The sequence below is a fragment of the Montipora capricornis genome, chromosome 9 (assembly GCF_036669925.1).
Source record: "Montipora capricornis isolate CH-2021 chromosome 9, ASM3666992v2, whole genome shotgun sequence".
NCBI classification, from domain to species: Eukaryota; Metazoa; Cnidaria; class Anthozoa; order Scleractinia; family Acroporidae; genus Montipora; species Montipora capricornis.
The window spans coordinates 6,287,095-6,292,519 of NC_090891.1; the positions used below are offsets into that span (position 1 = coordinate 6,287,095).

Consider the following 5,425-nt stretch of genomic DNA (forward strand, 5'->3'; position numbering starts at 1 on the left):
TTTACATGTTTAATTGCCGGTATTGAATATTTAATGTATTTATGTTCGATTAAAATCAGGTCAAGGGGACTTCCTCCACTTTTTTCTCATCCGTTGTAACTAAGGTCTTCAGTCTAAAATGAGTCATAAATTAAAAATAATTATAATAAGATAGAAAAGAAAAAAAAGAAAAGAGATAGAAAACTAAAAAAAGACAATCGTTAAACACAACATGCTTTGCCACAAGCTTTTGTTTTGCGTTTGACTACTAAATTATAAAGTCCACAAGGCGAAAGAGTTTTCGTTTAGAAAGTCATTAATTAAATGGCTACGTAATGAAATCTTGTAGACTGAGAAGTTGATTACACCGTGTCAGAGAAAGGCGACGGAGCGAGGGTTTTCTACCGGTAGCTGTCCATTCAACATTGTGGCCGTTTTGAGAAGATATAATCAATGGGATTGACATAATGGAAGGAACCTGCTTTGCCTAATGGCATCACAGAATCAAAGGAGAACTGTCAGGGGCACCCAACGTCAACGTTTCGGAAAATATCTGTTCGGAAGACGATTTGAGATGTAGAATTTTCGGAACATTTGTCCTAAAATTTCTTGCTTGCCTGCCTGTGCAGGGATTTTCGAACGTCTAAAAAATGGTATAATTGCCCACTTTTAACAGATTTTTACCCTTAAAAGGTCATCTAGAATTTTCGGGAGCCTTTTTTCTGGCTGAAATTTTCAAAAAGGTATCACTAGACCTTTCAGTTAGCAAATCCGATAAAGGGATAAAAATATGCCTATTTTATACCAAAATACGTGTAACAATGCTATGTTTAAGTGGTTTTGAACTATATTCTCGCTGGGTTCCCCTGAACTGTGAAGTAGTCGTGGATACATTGCTTACAAAATGGGAATTCTGTTGCGATCTCTGATCTCGCCGGGGCGGTTAGGAAATGATGACTGAATTCGTGTTTCAGTTTGATCTAAAAAGAATGCGTTATCATTGCCAGGCTACAATGACCAGGTCATTTTCAAATTTCTGAAGGCAGGGTGAAGGGTCCTCAACTATGTAAACAGCTACGAATGCCTCAGTTTGCGATAAGCCAAAACAAGGATTGTTTCCAAATCTTTTCAACCTTTCACGAAATCGGGAACGGACCATGAAAAATGCTGTATATAGATGCATTTTATAGATGCGGAAGAGCCAGGTGAAAATAATCGCTAACCAGTGGTTGTTAAAAGCCTGAGAAGTACCAGACGATAGCCATTTATCTAGGAAAGAATGAATGCTTGTTTGATTCTTATCCTAAAGGAATGCTCCCCTGTTCAACTAGAACAATGTAATACCGAAAACATCTGATAAAATCAGACAAAATTAAAAATTAGTTAATTTTTCAACTCAATACCCTAAAAGGTACCGCTAAAGCTCCCGCTGTGGACCTTTTAAGGCTAAACATCCTGAGAGGTACCAAAACCGCTTTTTTTTAACCCCTAAAAGGTACGACGAGCACCACCGTTCTTTTTATCCCCCCCCCCCCCCCCTCCCCCCTCTCCCCGGGCGAAGAATATTTGCCACATCGATTTGAATTCAACTGAGTGAGTGACAAATTTGCATATTCTGACCCCTAACGATAGTCGTTGATACGCTTCGCGTATCCACGACTGAAAATGGTGCTTAAGTCGCCGCGAAGAGTACTGAATGTTCCGTCTTTAAAGTTTAACCATATGCATGATTAGAAGTTAGCCACTTTATGGATTGTCACAATGTTGGTTTGTAACCAGCAAATCTTTTCCGACTAAAAAACACAGGTCAGTAAGTAATGGTAAGTGCAGTAAGTAACTTTATTTATCCAAATATCGCACATGAGCGAAGCCACGGTATGATATTATAAATGACGAAAAAAGAAAAAGGTTAAACAATGTTTGCAGCAACGATAGTTTTTAACTCGGTCTCTTCAGATCCCAGATGAAAGTAGAAAAATTTTTGGAGCCCAAAACCTTTGAAGGGGCATAAGGTGGGCCGTAGGAGGCCCCACGTAGGAGAAATAGTCAAAGAGATTGAATCAGTTAGCTCCGTTCACTCCCATCTTCTAGAACAAAGTTAACATCAATTGGGACAGGAGGACGCGCGGCGTAGGGGTTGAGGCTTTACTAAAAACGAAACAAGAAATGAGAATTTATTCAACCAGAATGGCTGATTTACCGTGCTTTCCGCTTCAAAATATTTCCTTTAAATCTTAAATCTCGCCGTCTTTTAATCGGCATAAAACGATATTTATCGCTCGATTACAGACCAACGGTTAATTTCACGTATAAGGTCAAGTCTTTGGAAAACAAAATAAAAATAAAGATTCGGTTAGCTTACTTGGTCAGTTATATATTTGTTAGGGAAATAACTCTCCTCAAGACGTTATCTGTCAATCAAATATGTTGCCTGTACTTATGTATCTAGAAACAAACTCCATTGCCTCTTATAAATGTTCATGAATGATGTAAAATCTGCTTCCGTTACCTCCCTTTTCTTCGAACTATATTCCTGTTCCGTGTCGATAAGAGCACTCAAAGTCTTGATCAAACGTTTACAAAACCACCAAATTCCTTGCTTTCGGAAAAAAGGCCCAGAAAATTACAGCAGAAATCTGACTTTTTACTTTCATTGACCTTTGTTCTTCCCTGCACAAGGTCAGTACTGCCCTTCATCACATTTTGGCTAAATAAAAAAAAAAACATTCACTGCTACACGCACAACACCGGAACACATTTCGCCATATTGTGTAGGAAAAACATTCCCTGATCAAGGAAAGACAGCCGGGCTCGGACCTTCTCTTCATTCAGCAGAAATGTGTAAGATGACGAGAAATAAAAAAAAAAACAGGCCGATTACTGACGTCGAACGTTTGGAAGAAGTTCCGTGTCTGAATTTTCTCCGAAAGAGGGTGTCATCGAAATGAAGTCACTTCCCCTTCTTTGGAGAAAAAAAGGGAAGTGGGATTAGAGAACATCCGTAATGCAAGAATATTTATCAGACAAAATTCATTCACATACTTTCTTTTGCGCACAACTACATTGCACATCCAGACACATCTGTAAGTCACAACTAGTACTAATTTCTGGTTTGTCTGAGCATTCGAGAAACTTATTTGCGAAGTTGAAGTTATAAAGTTTTCTTTAGAGCTATTAAATCTTAAAAACAAACCACATGTTCTCCTTACTTTTATAACCGAATCACAGACAATTGCTGTTAATTGCAACCAGACCTTTACCTTGTCTTTTCTAGATGCAGAGTCAACTTGAAGCCAAAACTCTAATTAAGACCTTGCTGGAAACTAGGGAGCTCAGAGAACCGTGAAAACTGAATTATTTAGTAAGGTTGGACATCCGCTAATTCCTTCAAAATAGATCCTTATTGAAAATCGTTAATTGTCGGTCACACCATTAAAAGTGCACTAAGCTATTGTAGTTCTAGTAAACCACTACTCTATAATAGCTACACCCGCAAACGCTTCACAGCCAAACAAAATCGAGCAGTCACTTACCCGCTAAATCTTCCTAAATGTCGAATAATTCATGGAGACGATGGTTCTAACGTCAACCGGATGAGTTTATGCATAGCCCTTCACTAAACACATCTTAATAAGGTTAGGTGTGTCGGAAGATTACGTAGCGATAACATGACGTTTCTATGTTAAAGGAAGCATCTGCAGTGTGACCAAAAGGAATATCCTTTGTCAGCTGTTCATTGGCTGCAATTAAAGAAGATGAGATTTAAAAATAGACAGTTTCTGCGTTGAAGCTGGAGCTAAGAAATCTCCTGCATTGCTGCAAAATGAACTCCACCTATATGGTCCCTGCTCCAACCACAGCACAGTAGCTTAGGATTCAAGTACTGATGTACGAATTTATTCTCTACGGTTTGACAGCGCGGTCAAGGCTTTTGAGGAACAATCGGTTCGTAGGTGGTGATTGTTTGAATGAATCTTCGATGAAGAGGAAAAATGCCTTACCCTTTTCTGAGCTGGATGTGGGGTATTTTATTTGAAGTTTGAAAGAAACTCAAAACAACCCTACAGTTTTCTTGTGTTCATGGAGTTACCTATGGAAATTCAAAATTGAATGTACGTAGAAATAGAAAAAAGACGAAAACTCTGCAGGGTTTAACTTTTCCCTTTCGCGGAAATACGCGTCAGAGATGCGTTGTTTAGTCGAAAACCAAAAAAAGGCCGCAAAACACCAAAGAGAACCGGTCCTCTCGGACGCATATGTTCTAGAACCATAGTCTGCTAATAATTAATTTAAAACTCAGTAGATCTGCAAGAAATCTTTTTTGGGAATTAAAAAAAAAATTGAATCTTCTTCTTTGGTCTGACTCCTTTTTTAAAGCTAAAAAGAGCCATACTCGCTTTGAATGGCTTTCAAGCTTGCTTTTTTGATGTTCCTATTATCGGGGAACCACATTGAAACCCGTTGCAGAGGCATGACGCATTCTGGGACAGAAGTGAGTTGAAAACAAAAATGCCTCGGGCGGATTCGGAATGACACCCCGGTGAACCCGCTAAGAGAAAGAGGCGTCTCCTGCCTGCTTGGTTAAAAGAATTTACATGGTTGAAAGAAAAAGATAAAAAAATGTACTGCGATATCTGTAAGTCAATGGAAACCCTTTCACAACTACAGGCTGTAACAGTCTTCAGAAGTCGGCCCTAGAAAGGCATCAAAATTCTAAAGATCACATTTTGAGTATCAGTGATCTCAAGCTTAGAAAAAGTTTTCAAGTGGCAATCAAACCCTGAAAATTACAAGGAGGCACATTGTTCAGCTTAAAACAGTGTACGTTATGACCAAGACTGAACAACATTGGTGCTGATAACTTTATTCCAATAATGGAACTTTAGGCTGCGAACGGTTGTAGTGAGAAGCAAGAAACCCGAAATTGTCTTAGAGATGGAATCTATCTCGGCCAAGTGTGTTTAAGATAACCTGAAAAGAACTAAATGACTCTCACACTCCTTTTATTGGACTGATGCTTGGTGAAATATGTCACAATTCTATTGAGGAGAAATTAGACATTTTATGCCAGATATGTCAATTCAGAAACTGGCTCTGTTAATACGTCATTTTTGGGAAACAAGAAAATAATTAACTGCCCTGCTGTTGGCATTAAATTAAGGATGACGTCTGCGAGTTTCTGAAAGACAAAGGCCTTGTGCAAGGGATGAATACAGTTGGGTTGTAGGACTTGTAGCAGATGGGGCAGCTGTTATGACTGGACGTCATAATGGCCTTGGGGTAAAGTTGAAGAAATCGAGCAATATTCTTATCCAAGTACACTGCGTTTAACATAGACTTAACCTCGCTGCCTCACAGGCAAGTAAGGACATAGATTGTCTCAAACGGTATAAAGAGTGCCTCCAAAAGAAAAATATTGAGGGAAAACCCTGACTGACTGAGAATG

At 38.9% G+C, this 5,425-nt stretch overlaps 1 protein-coding gene across 1 annotated transcript in view; it reads left to right on the forward strand.

Annotated features, from left to right (window-relative positions):
* The first annotated feature begins 1,661 nt into the window (after nt 1-1,661).
* The window catches only part of LOC138015470 (neuronal acetylcholine receptor subunit alpha-7-like), a 40,616-nt gene continuing 36,852 nt past the window's right edge, over nt 1,662-5,425 (forward strand). The window contains exon 1 of the mRNA XM_068862539.1: nt 1,662-1,785. The gene's annotated coding sequence lies outside the window, so the exon portion shown is untranslated. The remainder of the gene's footprint in view (nt 1,786-5,425) is intronic.